General features: G+C 34.1%; 1 protein-coding gene across 1 annotated transcript in view; it reads right to left on the reverse strand.

The window, feature by feature from the left end:
- The window catches only part of LOC134842175 (WD repeat-containing protein 62-like), a 323070-nt gene that overhangs the window by 128192 nt on the left and 174081 nt on the right, over positions 1-20797 (reverse strand). The gene's annotated exons all lie outside the window — the stretch shown is intronic.

Raw genomic sequence — 20797 nt, forward strand, 5'->3', positions numbered from 1 at the left:
AGCGGTATAATCTGAAAAACTGTGACAATATAAATTCTTTCAATTTGGCAGAACTTTTCAAAAAAAAATACAAGTTTTCGTTTTCATGTCGAAGGCACCATATGTTAGAAAAATTTGGACCAATCAGAGTCGCATAAAAGCGCTACAAAGTTTGTTTTTTGTGGCAATTTGGAAAAAAAATTAACAAAAGAATGATTTCTGCTACTCAATAGCTGGCGGTGTGCGAGCTGACAACCATCAGGCCGGACCAGGCGTTTTCAAAAACAATAAAGACAGACCAGACAACATTTGTCAGACCGATTGCGGAATTTTGAAATCCTGAGTTGTTTTCCTGACTATAAAAATCTTTAAAACTTTTTTTTGAGTTACTGGAATACAAAATCCTGATTGGGTAATTACAATATTCTCTTTCATCCGGTCCCTCTTCAAGAAGTTCCCCAGACTGGCGAAGTGTCTGTGACCGAATTATTAGCTTTTTTTGCTGAGTTGCCGCAAATTCATAAAAGAGAAAATATCTGAACGCTACAATTCCCAGGAATTTCTCCGGAATTCACCGGGAGGGAGTTATTGTTTTTTTTCTTCTTTTTAAAACTGTTTTGCACAGTTTTTTGTCTAGTTTTTATTAGGTACTAATTAATTTTAAAAAAATTGTCGACAAAGGTTTTTTTTAATTCCGAAGAAAATTAACTACACTAGCCAAAGCAAATGCCCTGTAATTGGGAACCAGATTTTATTTCGGATTTGTTATTTTTGCTTCATTTTTTGTCGGTGGCTCATCGTGCGTTTTTTTTTCCAATTCAGCAGCAATTAGCAAGGGTGTTGCTGGCGGGTACTTGATTTTCTACGTTAAAAGTATTGTCGTACTAGTTGCGTATCGCAGATTGCATCATTTCATTATTAGTTTTTATCATATCATGTTATTGCTCCGAAATCTGCTCTGAATAATTTCGTCGTAAATTTATAGAAGTTTTAAAATTTCCGAACTTACTGAAACTATCCCTCGTTGTTTTGCGGTCCTTGAATCTGGTATTGTAATATTTGGAACAATTGGATCAACTGGTAAAATATTTTCAAACCAGACTGGCTGACTTCTGAAACAAGATGTGATGGCCAAATTTTGGGATTTAGATTTTGTCCTATTTATTAAAGTAAAAAACCCGTTGGGACCAAAATAATTTGGCCAATTCTTCACAATCAATTTCTTACAAATTAAAAGTAAACTCTTTTAAAACACAAATTCATTGGAAAGTGTATGCATTTAACATCCTTATTCTTGGAGTTATTGATATCAGTCGGTGCTGCGTTCAATCTAATACGTCCAATTATGAATTTTGGGGTCCAGTTTTGACAACTGAGTCATCAGCATTTCCAACATGAATTCAAAAATGTGGGCCTGATTGTGGAAATTTGGATCAAAAGCGCTTCGAAAAACAGCCGACACACAGAGAGTCTCAATAACTCGTAGGAATAGGACAATGTCAAATATTTGTTATTTTGAAAAAATCTCGACTAAAAAACTAAAATCTGAAAAATCATTAATAATGTGATTTATAAATTGCCCAATTTATGAAAAAAGATGACAGAGATAGGAACTGAGCATCTGAAAAACCAACTTGCGGGTCGAGGGTTCTGTCAAATTTTTGAACATTTTTGAGCGGAAAATAAAGTAAAGAATAAATTGGAAGGTCGAAGTATCCTGAACCTGCGGAAACTCCGATATTGCCAATTTTTTGCCGATATTGCCAATATTGCCGATATTGAAACTCCGATATTGCCAACTCCGATATTGCATCAACAAAAATGGCAATGCAAAGCAGGGGCGGGTCTAAGATTTTCTCAAGGTGGGCGGATTTTCAAACAAAATTCGAAAAAATTGTCGAATTTTTGAGCGGGGGGGGGGGCATCCACCCCTCCCCCTAAATCTGCTATTGATGCAAAGTGTTGGTAATGTGCAGAAAAATCCAGGCTAATCCGAATTTCACATTCATCAATTCCCGAGCAATCCGTTTTCTACATATATCCTTTTTTGTGGATATTCCGACTTGTCATGCATCGTTTTTTAAACTTCTCTGATCTTGCCGCGAATCGTTTTTTCGATAATTCCTCTCAATCTGAGGACAGTTTTCTGACCATTGCGCTATATCAGTGGATCTATTTTTGTCTTGTTTATTCATTTGCTTGGTGCTAACTTGCCGCTTAATGAGCATACAACTTTTTTGGTTTTACCAATAAAGGTTTTTAGGACTAACAGTTAAGAAAAAGTTAATTGTTAAAAACTGCAGTAAAGCAATTGAAAATCATTGTGTTTTGCTGAAAGCTTCAGCAACAGTTTTAATTTTGTTGACCTACGAATTTGCATTTTTCACCTACTCCTTGACAGTATTTGAGCACAATTGTTTAAGCCGAAAAGCTCTGCATTAAAATGGCAAAAAATTAAAAACTTCTTTTCACGCCATGACGCTCATGTGATTTGAACTTGTCAACGGATAGTGAAAATCTTACAAAACTGTTTGAGATTTGATTAAATTTAATGTAGCGTCCAAAATTGGCCAGTTTATCAAAATATGCAGTGTGGGATTTTTTCGGGGTACTATTTTTCGCTGACCAACCCCAAAAATTCTTTTAAGGAGCCTTAGATGCAATATGTAATTATATTTAGGGGAAATAAGTGCGCCAAAATTTTTAGTGGCTTGGGTAAGCTCAGAAAACCAAAATTGACCGACCAGAAAAAAACGTGGACAAAATGTTTTTGAAATCCCCCTCCTCGCGAAAATCCTGGATCCGTTCCTGAAGGTATGTGGTTGATCATATATTCGTTGCTTTCAAAAATGAAATATTGAGCTTTCTGCCTTTATTTAGTTTTCTTAGCATTTTTTATCTCATTTTCTGGAGCACTGGAAATATTTGATGTTTACAACGAAACACTCCAAAAAAAGATTTTTTTTTATTGTGACTACTTTTTACGGTTGCAAAACTCATGCAAGTCAGGTATCGTAACCTGACTCTTATGGTAATTTGATTATTATATTTTGGAAAAAAAAAACATTTGTAAAGTTTTTAGTCTTAGGAGTTTCTAAAATTATATGATATTGAAGCATTTGATGCTTTTATGGCAAATATTTTTCAGTTTTTTGAGTTTAGTTTCCAGCATCAAACTTTTGAACTATGGTGAGCTGAACTGGATGCTGGTCCACTCAGTATCTGCTGGAACACTTTGGCAACCTCCGGGTTCTCATTCATCTGCTCCCACAACTCCTGTTTCTCCTGCTCCGACCAGTCCTGCATAGTCCTCTTGTCATCACTTGGACTCCGTTGACCTTTCTCTTTGTTCTTTTTGCCATTTTTCTTTCCGTCTGGCGAATCATGACCACCCACTTTTTTGGCGACTTTTATGCCACTTTGAACCGATTCAACTCCGGCTCTGATTCGTGATATGGCGCAAATCACAAACGATATTACAATGCCAACTGTGTTCAGGGTTATAGATACTAGCAACAGGTAGATAGAATCTCCTAACGTGCAGTCGCCAGGGTTGAAATAACCCAAATCTTTACCGCATTTTCCTTTTGTGAACTCGTTTTCCAGACCCGCTAGATAAGTACAGAGTCCTACAAGTTGCAAGACGACTACGAGTATGCATACAAACTGCTGGATGCGTGAAATCATATCGTCCGAGTACTTCGAACACGAAAGAAGAATTATGATGCCTAGAATACAACTTATAAATCCGAAAAAGCAAGATGTGCCGAGTGTCCATGTTGCCGCACTCCAAAACGAAGCTCCTGTTGATTCCATCACCATATCTGTGATACTCTTGCTTCCATTTTTGTTTCCGTTGATGTACGAGCATTGTCTTGTCGGCCCCTGACTTAGAGTGGGGGGTTCGGTCGAAGACTGGGAGGTCCCACCTTCGCCGCCTGTTTGTTTAGAGGACTGAGCTTCGTAGTTTGCTATCCCCTCCAACCAGTCACAGCTTATAGTTGCGGCGATGCAAATCCCGAACGCGACGAAAACGATCAAGGCCCAGACTTTAATCAGGACGCGCTCAATCATTTTTAAGATATGCTAAACTGGGAAAACAATAGGAAATTGAAGAATTGAGGATCAATTTTTGATAAGTCCGCACCGAAATTCAACGATCAGTTTGGTTCAAAAGGTCATCACTTCAAATGATACAATTTGATATGATCTGTAGATGTTTATTGCAACTACTATGATTCTTAACTGACAGTTGCCTTACATTTACCAATGTTTGAAGAAGCAAATAAATATTTCTCAGTCCTATTAACTGAAATCAATATTGTAAAAAGAATCTCCATCATTGAATATGCCAAATATATAGTGGCGTATTGAAATATGATTAATTCGGGTTGTTTTTCGTCGCTTTCAAATGATTGCCCTTAAAACTTAAATATTTAATATATAGCCGAGAATTAGCAGATTATTGTTTGCTTTCATTACGTGTATCAATTTAAATGATTTATTGGAGCTTTCAGATATATATTGTTTGAAAATGAAAACAATGAGTTTGCGATGCTGAGTCTAATAGATGATTCGTACTTTGTCATCGTTTTTGGCCAAGAAATCTTTTCATTGTTTCGAACTATCTGCATAATTTTTTTAATTTGCAACAAAAATATGGCAAGGTGGAGTTATCTATTCCACCATTTTAACTATGGAGTGGCTATCAGTGCTATTCAAAATTTTCTACACACAACAGGGGCGAATTTAGGGGGGACGCCTCCTTCTCAGGGATCCGACCCATTGCCGACCCAAAGGGTCCCCATTTGCACTTGTTTGAGATATCCATTTTTGGCTGACTGACCCTAAAGTTTTTTAAGGCGCCGTTGGCGCCAATGCATACTAATTTTGAGGAGGAGCGAGCGCCGTAAAACGCATTTTTTGTTGTCAAAATTTTCCAAAGAATGTCCAAAAAAACTGAGTTTTTTCAAAAATTTGCCTACTGCTCAGAAAATTGTGATAAAATAGGGTTTTGATAGTGTTCTGGGAGTGCTCGGAAAATCAATTTGTTCCACCTAAGAATATTGTCAGCAAAATATTCAAAAGTTTTTTGAAAATCAGCCAACCAATCCTCGAGAAAATACTAGATCCGCCCTTAACACATAATATTTAATTAGTTGGTAAAAATCGTAGTTTTTACCAATCAAATATGTCAAAACAAAATTTATTACATAATAATACAAAACATACCTCTTAAATTGCTTTTTCATTGCTGAGAAATCGACAGATTGTTTTTGTATTGAAAACATTTATTATAGACTGCGAGTTTTCTGACAAACAAAAATTTGGAATATAAACAAGTAAAGCTATAATTTAGTCATATTCGACAGTCGTACTAATATAGACAAACAAGACAACAGATTTTGAAAACAAAATTCTTTTTTTTTTTGCTAAAATTGGCATTAAAAGTCTCCAAAAACTAATTTACTCGAGTAAAATGAAAACAAAGCATAAATAAACTGATGTAAACGGCCTAAATTAAGCATAAATAAGCGTGCTCGCTCGCTCTACTCGTACTCGCTCGCTCTACTCACTCGAAATTGGACGACGAAAAATTAAAAAATTAAAACCGGTTTTTCTCGAATCTGGGAAAAAAATTTAAAAATTTTTATGTCGTTCGAATCACGACGGAAAGGGCTTTAATATGATATTTCACTCAACCCAGTCCGATGATAATTTGTGGTACTTGATTTTGCGAGGAAAACAAAAAGAAAAAGAAAAAATCTAAAACACCCTAATACAAAGTTCCTCCCCATTTTCAATGGTCGGAACAAAAACAAGGGCAGAATGATGTTTTTCATTTGAACTCTTTATATAAGTTTTTCCCATTTCAAAATTTCGTACGGTTAATTTTGAGTGTCAGTTTGAAAGTGCTTCCAAAAAAATGTTGTGATGGACAGTTGAACTCCAAATTCTTCGTCGGTTAAGTTGGGTAACTGGATAAACTAGAGGCTGACACGACACGAAAATTGATGAAAAACCTACAGAATGCGTTAAAAAATCACCAGGACAAAGTAAATATTTTGCTTTAGACAAATGAATTGAATGGCCGTTTGAGGGAGCGAAAAGTTACACCCCAAAGGATAGTGTTTAAATTTTAAATCACGTTTCGCTCCAAAATTTTTTTCCCGAGCATCAACTGCGAAGTTTTTTTTGTGTAATGATTGTAAATGGACTGTATTGATATTGGAATTTAAAAACAATTGATACCGTAACAAAAAATGAGCTTCTTCTTCATAAATTGATACTCATAGAGATAATTAAAATCATATATTTAAGTTACAGGATTTTTTGTAGAAAAGTTGGCTAACTGGACAAATAAGGTTTTTATTCAGATTGGTACCAAAATTTAGTAATTGTATTAGAAACAAGGAAGATGAGTCGTATTTTTTTTCAGAAATATGGTTAGGTACAAGATGATCAGAAAACTAAAGCTGCACAAACTCAGGAGTTATCTAGAAAAACAAAGTCTCTGAGTGTGTACTGCAGCGCATTTGTCAGCACAGACAACTTCTTTGAAAAAGAGTCAATCATAAGATGGCTTTCATGTTTGAGACAGTTTGATGGCGGCTTTTTGTGATTGATTTGTACAAAAACGCCGCAACGAAAAGTAAAACAAACAAAAAGAACTCATTTAGATGATACCTTGTTTTTAAATGCGGTATCCTGGAGTTTCTGTAACTACCCGAAAGAAAATTTTTAGCTTCATTCATTAGCTTCAGCATCAGGGCAAAAACTCAAAATCAGCGATCATGCTACAGTAATTTTCGTAGTGCAAAAGAGTTTATGATAAAAATTGATATATCAAAAGCAGAATAAAAAATCTAACAAACTAGAAACATTTAAATCAAACGGGAAAATCATCGATTCGTTTCATTGACTACTTATTGATTTACTGACAAAAAGAGAAATTTGGTGTAATTAAAAGCTTTTTTCATCGCTGAAATGTCTGCAGAAGAAATAAATCGACACGATGAAAACAAACAAAATTTCGATTCGGGTTGTCGATCAAAAAAGATATCAAGAAAAACGCTTAACAAAAAAGTATATCCTCAAAACTAGGAAAAAATAGAGCTATAAAAATGGTGAGAGTACAAAAGGCAACAAAATAAAATTAACGATCACTTTGGTCACAAAACACGAAAACACGCTTGTTTGCAAAACCAGACTTCGGATGAAAAAAAAGTTATTATGAAATTTGTTACAAAAACTGCAAAAATTATTCAATGGAAAATCTAAAACAAATTTACGATTTTTCCAACCTAATTTCAAACCGAATGAGTTAATATTTCACAACCAAAAACAAGATAAAAAACATGGCTCAAAATTATTTCAATCTTAATTAACTTCGCAAACAAAACTGCGGAAATGGTAAGTTATCATTTAATTATCAAAAACAAGTTGTCGCTTTTTTTGTCAGTGTAACTCTATAATAAATTCCATGAAAACTGCACAAAAAACCTTTTATTACGCTGTAAAGTAATGAGGTCTATGCGAAAAACGTTTGCCGACCGGTTGTCGATAAAACATGGCTCATAATATATCGAATGTACCGATTAAAGTGGTCAGTTTTTCATTGCTCTCCACAGCGTCTTAGATCCAAAACAACATTTTTCTTAAGAAATTTTAAACAACAAACAAAAATGTCCGGTCAAAAATTGTTGTCAGACGTGCTAAAGATTGTTAGAGGAAACAAAAAAATCACTCAATAACAAGCTAGGCGAACTCTTACGATTTTTATAATTGAAAAAAGGACCTGATACAGAATGCCTTTGTTGATCCGAAAGTTCCACACAAGTTGTTGCAGACAAATTTTTTTTAAAATGGGCTACGCGGACCGATGAAAAAGTTATTAGCACCGAATTCAATTGAACTGCTGAAACAGTTTAAAGCAGTCTTACACTTTCCTCATTTCAATTTTTTGGTTTTTCGATCGAACAAATTCTCGTAAAAGAAAGTTCTTGATCAAACCGATATATTGGGCAATTGGAAAAAGAGCTTTTTCAAACATGATGCAAAAAGAATAGATTTTTTTTTAAAAAAAACTGACAAGAAACCTCGATAAGAAGGTTCAAAGTTTAACAAATAGAATACTGCTGAAATCGCTAAGTCCTTGTAGACTTACCTTTGTGTAGTGTTTCTCAAAAAGCACTTATTAAACTTCAAAATAAACGTGACCTTTATAACCGCAAATACACAATACCTTTATAACCGCAAACTTCAATATCTGACTCCCGCTTGTAAAATTAGGTCATTTTTTAATAGAAATGCTGGTAAAACAATTACCAAAGACCTGAAGAAAAATCAACGTTTTTTTGAGACCAAACTTTAATCTAAAACCTTTTTAAATATTTAATTATGTATGGTTTAACCTGGGAGAAAAATTGTTAGCATTAACAGAATTACATCTAAGACAGCTGATTGGATTTTTTTTAGCAGAAAAACTTGTAGTGAACAAAAAAAAGTCCTATACAAAACAGTCCGCTTTAAGGTCGCCGCTGGCTTCGTGGTGATAACCGGCTCTAATTTTTGTATGGAGTCCTGCTCTCTGTTGGCAAGCTCGCAATTCGTTGGCGCGACTGTGGCGGTCACTAGTTTGTTGTTTATGTTTGTTGAACAAAAGAGAATTCTTGGCGTACCGGCGTGTCGAAACAATTATTAGTTGGGACTGTTTTTCACACTTTTCTGGACTATTTTTATTGGAATGACTTGTATTGGACTGTTTTGCACAGACACGATATAACTGAAAAAGAGCTGCTTAGAGTGTATCTCAAAATTTTCCCGGTTACTATTTTGTTTGATAACTTGTGTTTTTTTTGCTTCAATGAAGATTCGATTTCCGATTACTTCTTTGGTCAGTTCAATAGTTAAAAATTTCTTATTACGAGTTTTTTTCAATCCTTCTTATTTATAAAACAATTCTAAATCTTTCTGCATCTAAATTTAGGTGAAATTTGTTTTGTTGTGAAGGATTGGAAAGAAGACACAAGAATTAAAAATATCCTACGATTTGATTCAAGGGAAACGAACTAAAAAAAAACATATAAATTCTTTGAATTAAGTGGAATCGACCTTTTTTCCAAAAAAAAACTAAATCACTTGACATTACTTCAATTAGTTTAAAAAAATTGCCCTTAATTGAGGAAAAAAATTCAAAAAATTCAAATAACATTTGTTTTTTTTTGTGGGAAATGATCACAAGGGAAATTTTCAAAATAATCCATGAAAACATTTCAAAGCCAAGAGGTTTTGGGATAGAACGTCACCGGGTAACCACCAAGTTTTTTTTGTTTCAAAGCCAACATTTCAATGGTTTCATAGCTAGTGAAATAAATATGAGGTTTGAGAATTGGTTGTTAGATGATTTACCCAGGGCTGATCATATAAAAAAGGCGGAAATTCGCCGCAAGCGACAATTTTTTGCAACTGACAATTGGTAGCTTTTTTAAAAGTGTTTTTTCGTAGTTTGTAACAAATTGTAGCAAAGACGACCACTAGTAGTAAAAAATGTTCGATCAGCGTCCATGCTCTCCGGGTAAACTGACTAATCCTTCTGCAATAATGACGACATAAGCTTTGAACGATCGATTTGTTTACACAACCTCAAATCATTTCATTCGTTATAAGGTTGTGGCTGTTCAGATTGAATGTTTCTTCTGTGTGGACAAGTTGCTGTTTTCCTAGCTCAATTATGATAAAGCAAAAGGAAATAATGATATCACTAAGTGGCGCTCCGGTATTGGTTTAACATTGTGGCGCTCCGTTAGCAATTATTTGATTGCGGGTTCAAACCATACGTGCACTGTAATTTACACGGTGAGCTCTTGCAAATATAGCTGAGCCTAATGGGCTCTTATCAACCTAACTAAATAACCTGGAGGTTCGGCCTCCGTACTGGTTGACGAAAAAATGATGTTGCGAACAAACCAAATCAAACTTATTTCAGATGCTACTGACGTTTACTACTTATTCCAACCAAATTGGTAGTCCTACAGTGATAAATTTGAATGTTGTTTGCTCACTAAATTTGAAACCGCGGAAAGTTGTCTTGCATAATTTGTATCATTTAGTTGAGACCAAAATTAGTAATTACCCGTAAAACTAATTGACTCTCGCTGCGAAATATCGTTTTTTGGAAATGCTACGAGTTGTCACTTGGCACAAATGGTCGCCTCACAATAAAATATTTGCAACTTCCAAAAACAATTTTCAATAACTGCAATTCATTAATTGTAAATGCAGAAACTCACAAATAAATTATGCATTTAACTGCTATTATTTGCATTTATTTCAGAAGCTCAAAAAAGAAACAAAATGTTTCATTAGTTTGTATATTCCTTCAACAAACAATATTCAGACGAGTTGAGACTTTATGCTACAATGTTTTCTTCAGTGAAAATTCAGATATTGTTCAAATTTTGAGGTAGATACCGAAGATCTTCGAGGGCATTTCAAGTTCTCTGCTGTTTTTTAATGAAACCTTATAAATTTTAACGCTTTTAACTTGGTCCCATTAATTGCAATTTTTTGTATTTAAATCTTTTTAAATCAATTATTGCCATGAATCAAACCAAATGATGTCCGATAAAAATCAGTTAAGTGATTGCTACTAATTGAAATACGCGGCTGAGAAACAAAGAGTTTACTATTTTTCCTTTCAAACGAAAATTAGTTCATGTTGATTGTAATAATAAATAATTTGTCTGAATGCAATGAGGCATCATGGCATTCTTGCCTCTGCGTTTTAGAAAAAATGTCTGACTAGCATGACGAAAAACTGGATATTTATATCGCTTGGTAAAACAAAAAAAATAGAGAAAAATAGAATCAGAAAGCATCTCTGAGGTAGGTCAGAAAATTAAGAATGATGAAGATAATTTGTTATCAGTCCCAGTTTTATATCCGAGCTACCGCATATGGAAATACGAACGATGAACGCTTTCGAAAAAGTTTTCTTAAAAAAAAACGCTGCTTGTCGAGCTCATGAAAGAAATTTCTTAGGTTGATTGCTTTTTCTGTCGCTTTTTTTTGTGAATAATTTCATTGATTGAATGATTGAAAAAAAGGCTTCAATTTCAATGAAAAAAAATTTTTTTATTTGTACAACTTTTTGATTTTTTAGATTTTGAAACGAATGGTTTAACTCGTTCTTGTTGTTCCGACTTTCGAAGAAAGTGTCAGAACAATTATGCTCAGGGTGATTTTTCACCAGATAATTTACGAGTTTTTAAATAGCAGTTTTCGACGATCTTCTAGCAAATCAATGGAAAGGCATTATTGGTCAAAATTAAAAAAATGTTTCATGAGTGATCGTTTTTTGTAAGGTTGAGGGGGTTTAAAGATTGACTATTTGGGACAACTAAGCGGAAGTTAAATCTGTCGTAATAATAACGCCAAATGAATGAAGCGTACTAATTGGTCTATGTGTCACTCAATTTTGCAAAAAACAAATCATTTTGTTCTTAACATAGAATTTGGGATGATGATTTAAAAAAATCGCATCTTTTCTAAATTTTTAGAATTTGGAAAACTTCATGAAAATTCTTTAGAACTTTTTAAAACGACCGCTCTTCCAGAGACCCAGTAGACATCGGAACATTCAAGACCTCGCCTTGATACGAGTAGTCCCATAGTTTTCGAAATTGCGTTCTCAGCTGATATTGCGTTATTTATTTGAATTTTCCTTTTGGTTTTCCTTTGTTACCTGGATTACACAGTTGACGCATTTTCAACTTGAACGGGTCGTCGAGCTGGCATCTCAACAAAATCTAGTCAACTGAATTTATTTTTGTTCAGTTTTTCCTCTTTGTTTGTTTGATTTTGGTCTTGAGCTCTGGTGGTTTTTCTTTAGGTCTCTTAGGTTTGTCGGCATATTTTTTCATACATTTTTGAAAAAAAGTTGGTAAGTGGTTCTCCGACTGTTTGCTTTGATTCGTTGTGTGACGGGGCGTTTCTCAAAATGGAGAACCTCACGGGTAAATTCCTGATTCCATTACCTGATGGTTCATGGCCCACAGTAGGCAGGAGTTCGTCTACAAAACGAACCCACACTGGGACACAAAAGGGTCGGTGATAAATTGATCTCTTTTCTGGCTTTCCCAAAAGCGTGTTCGACAAAAGCCATCGAGTCAAAATGCTACCGTTTTGGGTTGAATGATAGCTTCTCTTTTTTCGAATTCCTTCTGCTGATGAATGAAGCATCACTTTGCTTGTGAAAAGTTTTTATTTTCCATGCTTGCACTGCCCATCATTTCAGACCAAAAAAATTTTACGCAAAATAATCTGATTACTGATAAAACTACAGAAATTCCCCTCGATAGTTGCAAGTTGTCGCTTCCACATGAAGTTGTCGCATCCTAAAAGTTCTCTTGAGCACATTGCTATAAAGAAATACTGAAACGAAATGGAATTAGATGGAAAATTACTGTGTTTGAAAAAGTGATTTTATTCTAGCTTCAATTGGTAAAGACTTTTCATGACGGAGCAGTTGCTTCACTGACAAGGACTATTAGGCTTGCTTCAATGATAAGGGCTACAATTTTAAAGTACTTGAAAACAAAATTAGTGAAAAGTTTACAAACCGGTGATGTACACCAATCTGATGATCCAATTAGAACCTGTGTTATCAATTTCATTGGGTTTGGTGAGTGTTTGAGTGGAATTTTTTAAAATTGAACCATTCGGCCCTTTAATTTAATTTTGAAATCACTTATCCGCATTGTTTTTATCTAAAATCGAATCTACTGAAAATGTTTCTTACTCAAGATGGATAACGAGCGCTGGAAAATTACGTTTATTACCTTCTAGTACCCTTGTGCCTCTCTCACTACTTCCCTCAGCAGAAACAGCATCATACGTTATATATAGATTCGTACACTTCGGTAATACCATATCCAAACTCTCCATGGACATCGGCATTTCATCATCATCATCATCGGGGAACTGTAAAAACCGATGTCAAAAAGTGTAGAGAGAGAACTGTGGAGAAATCTCTCGAGTTGAAGATCTAAAATTAAACCAGACTCTCTAAGAAATAACCTTACTCACTATTGAGAAAACTAATGATGGTAACATTAGAAGAATTACTCACAAGGGACAACTGTTCACGGCGATTGTCACGTTTTTGTTTTCATGGAGTGTGGTGCCTGAGAAAACGATAGTTAATTCCTGCTGCTTGCAGTGGTCTAGGCATTTTTGAAAAATAAGGGCAATGAGATGACAACAAAACTGTAAAGCTTAGCATTGAACACACAGCCTGTAAGTAATTTTTGGCACCGAAAGTTTTGATTTGATAAACAAAATGCTGATCTGAAGAATAAAAGATCTAGATTACTCGAATATCTTACAATATTCTCAAAACTATGCATAACTATTGAGTTTTTATTGTCAGATTCTTTTGTCATCTACACAGTTCCATTCTTGCAATTACAGGGTATGAAATTGAATTAAACAGACGCCAGGCTCCGTTTTCAGAAGGAAAGTGTGGAATACTTTTTTCAACGAGATTTTTGGGATACCAAAATTATAATGACGGTTCAACTGACTTTCATCAATTTGTTTGGATTTTTGGTGTTAAGCGCGTCAGCTCGATCATCTTCTATTTTTGAGACAAGCGTCATAATTTTTCAGCGTTTTAAGCGCTTTAAAGCACGAATGATTTTGTCTAGCAGCCCTACATTCGAGATGGAAAAACTGAAGAAGCAGACTTCAGGTGTTCACCAAAATTTAGATGACTCTACCTACAAAGAGGTGGTTCAGGCGGTGAGATCCCAAAAAAACGCGCCGTTGTACGTCACCAGTTTCAGCGCGCATAGATAAACTTTCAGCAGATGACAACATCCAAAGAAAAAATGCGGCAATTACTGACCTTTATGTGAATCCAGTTTCTTCTTGTTTTACGATTGACAGAACATCTTGATGGCAGAAGAGTTGTTTTGTATCAGAGAGATAAAATTTAAGAAGTGAATGCACAGGGTCCGTTTGAGCCATTCAATTGGCTTTTTGCAATCAGAATGAAATGATCAATTTATCAAAGCTATAGTCAGATCAAAAAAATACAATTTACGGCATACATACAATATACATACAATCGCAGAAATACCATGGCACCACCTGTAGTTTTTCGATCTCGTAACTACCTTGTTTTGTTGGACCGATAAGTTCTAGTTTTTTGAAAATCATATTCACTAAGTGTGAGTAAATTGTCGAAAAGTTTACAGAGAAGTTTAAGTTAATGAGAAGGAAAGTAGCCAAATGATTATTGCTACACACTAATTTAATGCCTCCTTTTTGCAAAATTTTTTTAGCAACTTCCAGACTCTTTAGAAAATGTGTTTTTTTTCAGAAATTTTTTGAGGATATCAATTAAAAGGGATAAGCTAATAGAATTCAAAATTTCGAAAAACTTGATTTTTCATAGTATGATTTCCTTTTTTCCATAAACTGTTCCGTTTAAATTGTAAGCCAGTTCTGGGCCAATTGAATGTATTAAATCGCCTAAATCTTCAGCTGTTAATATAATTTCTCTGTGTGTTTTCAGACACCTGCTTCTCGTTTGACGAAATCATAAACCTGTTTTGTAGTTTGTTGTGTAACAAACTACAAAACAGTCCTTTTTAAACAGTCCTTTTTAAATATCTTGGCAAGGCAATCTTTTTCCTTGTTTTCGGCGTTTTCAGTCATAGGACTGTTTAACATAATTTCCATTTTCAGGAGTAAAATTTTTAGGAACCTTTCTCTCAAAAGAGCAAAGTACCACTTCAATATTAACCCAGGATTTTTCGAAAAAATTTTGCTTTGTTCGATGGGTAAAAAAAATTTAGTTTTTATTCAAAACCACCCTCACAATAATCAGGATGTTGCTTTAACAACAGAACTCGCTTTAAACTTTTACACTTTAGTTGGATAATTAAACTTTTAGATTTTCAATAAGCCTATTTGTCTTTCAATCAGCCTATTTTCCACATTTGGTTCCGTTTTTTTCCTCTGCATTCCAAAGTTGATTCTTAGTTTAGCTGAACAAACCCATCATGGTATTCATTTTTTGATTTTGTAGTGCTGTAATCAGTATTCATAAATATTTTAACTTAAATAGTTCTATAGCTTTAGGTTGCAGCATTTCTGGTAATGTTATTTTTTTAAATTACAAATAGAAAGTTCAATAATTTCATTTGTTCAGTCCGGTTTCGTTTTTGTTTTGTTTTGTTTGGTTTCTGATTGAAATTTATTTTTAAAAATCCATATAGGAAATGTTTCCTTTTTGAACCGTATCGAAGATCACACAAGTGTGTCAAAATATCAGAAAACCTGTCATTGTTTTATTTTCTTCTTTATTTTTATAATACATATATAATTATTTTTATAAGCCATATTTTCTTCTTTATTTTTATAATATATATATAAATATTTTTCGGATAACTTCAGTTAACTTAACAAATATCATATATGTTAGTTGATCACAGAACTTTTTTTACGTTATAATACCTATGAAACATTTTGTAAAAGCCCATATGACCATAAATTTACATCAAGTATTAAACTATGAGTTGTTAGTGAAAATTGTTTTCGCGATAACAAAATGTTTCGGAGATGAGCAGGAAGAGGCCTCATTCTGGATTTTTTTTACTTTATCATTATATTACTGAAATCATTGGAACAATAATCAATTGAATCAACCCCAATTACACTCAAAGAAGAACGCTTCTTGTCGAGGCCTTGGAAGAGATTTCTTGCTCGATTGCTTTTTCTGCCGCATTTTAGGTGTGAATATTTTCATCGATTGAAAAAAAAGTTTAATCTCAGTGAAAAGGTTTTTTTTTATTTGTATATCCTTTCGATTTTTTAGATTTTGAAACGAAAGGCTTAACTCGTTCTTGGTCTTCTGTTTTTCGAAGAATGTGTTGTAACAATTGTGCTCAGGGTGGCTTTTTCTGCAGACACACTATGACTTTTAAACTAGCAGTTTTTGACGAGTTTTTTTAACAAATCATTTGAAAACTATAGTTTTTCAAAATTAAAAAACTGATTCATGAGAGATCAATTTTTGCAAGGTAATGGGGGATTAAAAATTGCGATAAATTAAATCTAACTAAATAATAAATCCAAATGAAATGAAGCATACTCTTTGGTCTATGTGTCACTCACGTTTGCAAACAAATCATTTTGTACTTAACATGGAAGCTGGGGTGATAATTTTTAAAAATCGCACCTTTTTCAACTTTGTAGAAATTACACTTTTGTATGAATTTTTCTTGGAAATTTTTGAAACGACCGCTCTTTCAGAGACCCAGTAGACATCGGAAGTTTTAAGGCCTCATCTTGATACGAGCAGTCCCATTATTTTTCGAGATTGCGTTTTCAGCTGATACTGCGTTATTTTTAAATTTCCCTTTTGATTTTACATTTTTTCCTGGATTACTCAAAAGACGCATTGCAAACTTAAACGGGTCGTCGAACGGGCGATTCAACAAACTCTAGTCAATTCTAATTTTTTTTTTCAATTTTATTCTTTATTTGTTTTTTTTTTGGCCTTGAGCTCTGGTGGTTTTTCTTCAGTTCTCTTAGGTTTTTCGGCTTATTTATTCATACAGTTTTCAAAAAAAGTTGGTAAGTGTTTCTCCGACTGTTTGCTTCTGTTCGTTGTGTGACGGGGCGTTTCCATTTTGGAGCAGCTCACGGGCAAACTCCTGGTGCCATTACCTGTGGGTTCATGGTCCGCAGTAGGCTGAGGTTCGTCAACAAAACGAACCTGCACTGGACACAAAAAGGTCGGTGATGATTTTGATCTTTTTTCTGACTTTCCCAGCATGTTCGACAAACGTCATCGAGTCACTATGCCACCGTTTTGGGTTGAACGATAGCTTCTCTTTTCTCGAATTCATTCTGTTGATGACTGAAGCATCATTTTGGTTGTGAAAATTTCTTATTTTCCATGCTTGCACTGCCCCTTAATTCAGAACAATCAATTTTTACAAATAAACATCTGATTACTAATAAAACTACAGAACTTCCGCATATAGTTGGAAGTTGTCGCTTCCACAGGAAGTTGTCGCATCCTAAAAGTTCTCTTGAGCACATTGCTTTAAAGAAAGACTGAAACGAAAGGGAATTTGATGGAAAATGGCTTAGTTTGAATAAGTGATTTTATTGTAGCTTTATTTGATAAAAACGTTTTCATGACGGAGCAGTTGCTTCAATGACAAGGGACATTAGGCTTGCTTCACTGATAAGGACCACAGTTTTGGAGTATTTGAAAACAAAAAGAGTGGAAAGTTTATAAACCGGTGATGTACGCTAACCCTGATGATCCAATTAGAACTCGTGTTATCGATTTAATTGGGTTTGGTGAGTGTTTGAGTGCAATCTCATTTTAATTGAACCATTCGGCCCGTAAATTAAAGTTTGAAATCAATCATCCGTTTTGTTCTATCTCAAATCTAATCTACTGAAAACTTTTCTTAATCAAGTTGTATAACGAGCTGCGGAAGCTTACGTTTATTACTTTCTAGTACCCCTGTGTCTCCGTCAGTATTTTTTTTTCAGAGATTCGTACTCTTCAGCAATTCCTTTTCATCATCATCGGGAAATTGAAAAAACTGATGTCAAAATAAGCAGAGAGAGAACTCTGGAGAGAACAGCTGAAAAGCAACCTAAAAAAATTTCTCGATTGAAGATCCAAAAATAATAGAGATTCTCTAAGAATTAACTTACACAATATTGAGAAAACTAATGATGGTGACTTTAGAAGAATTACTCTCAAGGACCAACTGACACTGTTCATGGCGATTGTAACGTATTTGTTTCCAAGCACTGCGGTGCCTGAGAAGACGATAGTTTATTCCTGGTGCTTTCAGTGGTCTAGGCATTTGTCTAAAACAAGGGCAATAAGATGACAACAAAACTGTAAAAATTAGCATTGAACTCACATCCTATAAAAAAACTTTGAAACCAAACACTTTGATTTGTAAAAAAAAATGCTGATTTGAGGAACAAAAGATCTAGATTGCTCGAAAAATTCACAATATTCTCAAAACCAGCAAAGCTATTGACTTTCCCGTAATTTTTGGGATACCAAAATAATGAGGACGGTTCAACTGATTTTCATCATTGGTTTGGAATTTTGCTTTTCTGGGTTGCCGCACAAGTTCATCATTTCAAACGCCAGTAATAGGTTTTTTATTGGAGTCCAGAGATATTTTAAGCCAAAATAGACCCACGCAGCGACAACAATAGAGGCAGTCATCTTCCATTATTTTTGAGACAAGCGTCATAAATTTTCTGCGGCCCAAGCGCTTTGAAGAACGTATGATTTTCTCTAGCAGCCATACATTCGAGATGAAAAAACGGAAGAAGCAGACTTCAGGTGTTCACCAAAACTCTGCCTACAACGAGGTGGTTCAGGTGGTCCGATCCGAAAAAAAAACGCGCCTTCACTAGTTTTACGTCACTAGTTTCAGCGCGCATAGATATACTTTCAGCAGATGACAACATTCAAAGAAAAAATGCGCCAATCACTGACCCTTGTGGGAATCCAGTGTCTTTTAGTTTTTAAATTGACAGAACACCTCGATGCCAAAAGAGTTTTTTTCTATCAGAGAGATAAGACTTAAGAATTGAAATAACAGGGTCCCTTTGAGCCATTCAGTGGGTGTTTTGCAAGCAGAATGAAATGATCAACTGTATCAGAGCCATGGTCCGATCAAAAACATACAATATACAGTATACATACAATTAACATACAATCACAGAAATACTATGGTATCAACTGTAGTTTATGTTCTGGCAATTATCTTGTTTGTTGGATCGAAAAATTTTAGTTTTTAAGAATCTTAGTCACTAAGTGTTTTTTGGTAAATTCTTGAAAAATTTACCAAAACTGTGAAGGAAAGTAACCAATTGATAATTGCTACATAGTATTTGATTGCCTCATTTTTGCGAGATATTTTTTAAGCAAATTCCATATACCTCAGAACATATGTTTTTTTCACAATATTTTTGAGGATATCAATCAAAAAAGGGTAAGCTAATAGGATCCAAAACTTCAAAAAATTTAATTTTTCTTGGCAAGATTCCTTTTTTTGCTCCATTTGAATTGTTCGATTTAAATTGTGAACCAGTTCTGGCCAATTGACTCTATTGAATTTCCTAGATTTTCAGCGGTTAATATAATTTGTCTGGGTGTTTTCAGAGACTAGCTTCTCGTTTTTCAAACTTTTGTTGAAATCACGAAACTTTTTTGTAGTTTGATGTGTCTCTTTGTAAACATCCTAGCACAGCGATCTTTTTTCTTGTTTTTAGGACTATTTAACAAGTTTTCCATTTTCAAGTTCAAAATTTTGTAGGAACCTTTCTCTCAGTAGAGCTAGGTATTTTCACTTCATTATCAACCCAAAAATTTTCAAAGCGATTTTGCGTTGCTCGATGGATTAATAAAAACTTGAGTTTTCATTCAAAAGCACCCTCACAAGAATCAGGATACAGCGTTTACAAAAAAATGATCAAATTTTTTTCGTATTAGTTTGTCTAAGCCCGCTTTAAATTCTTAGATTTTAATAAGATAATCAAACTATCAGGTTTTCGATGTCTTCCAATATTCCTACTTTCCCCATTTGGTTCCGATCTTTTCCTCTGCATCCCTAATTGAATCCATAGTTTAGCTGAAAAAACCTACCATGGTAACCAAAAGCCCCAGTTTCTGTTTTTGTAGTGGTGCTTTTATCAATATTCAAAATTTTTTTAACCTAAAAAGTACTATAGGTTGCAACATATAGATATTTTTAAAAATATGTATACAAATGAATATAAATATAAATATTTATAAATTTGCTTTGAATTTTTTGGGTAACTTCAGTTAACTTAACAAATTTCACACATGCTGTTCATCACAGAATTTTCTACGTTAAATACGTATGAAACTTTTTGTAGAACCCCAATGACCATAACATTACATCAAGTATTAAACTATGAGTTGTTAGTGAAAACTATTTTAGCGATAACAATATGTTTCAGAGATGAACAGAAACAGGCCTCAGGCTGGTTTATTTTTCTTGATCATTGTATTACTTACTTCATTGAATAAATGATCAATTGCACCAACCCCAAATACATTTAAGAATTGATCAAATTTTAAAAGTTTGGAATTCTTGTTTTTTTCAAAAGCGCTTAAAAAATCATTTGTTTGAAAAAATCAACCGAAAAGTTTTTTTTTAAATTTTTCAAAAAATGGTATTGTTTCGAAGCGTTGTTTCAAAATATAGCTAAAAACTTGTCATTTTGATATAATTTGGTTTAGTACACCAGATGAGTCAGCTTTTTGTCTACACGCTCATAAAAGAAAGGTTCATTTAAGAAAAAAGCGAAAATATTGTTGTAGAAATAGTTGATTAAAAAAAACTGGTGATAAGCTTTAATTGAAAAATTTTGATGATAATTACGTATGGGAGTAGTTGTTGTTAACGATATATTCTATACATCTTTTTTTTAAAGAAAAAGATCATGTAACGAATTCACATTCTTATCAATGTCATATTGATTCGAGTTTGAGAATAATACTGAAACACCAATTATTCTTACGAAAAAGCTAGGAAAAGCAGTAACTTAAACTGCTTTTGTTTAGTTGTTACTTCAGAGTCGCTTTGGTTCTTATTAAACACCGGGAATGGCTTTTTTAGCTACGACGAAATGCTCGCAAAGTCATGCTCAGAAATTTCTTGGTTATTCATGTTTGTGTAAACTTGTTAAACGAATTAGCGTTCATTGCCGATTGATTTACTCGATG

This window comes from Symsagittifera roscoffensis, chromosome 3, assembly GCF_963678635.1.
Source record: "Symsagittifera roscoffensis chromosome 3, txSymRosc1.1, whole genome shotgun sequence".
NCBI lineage: Eukaryota > Metazoa > Xenacoelomorpha > Acoela > Convolutidae > Symsagittifera > Symsagittifera roscoffensis.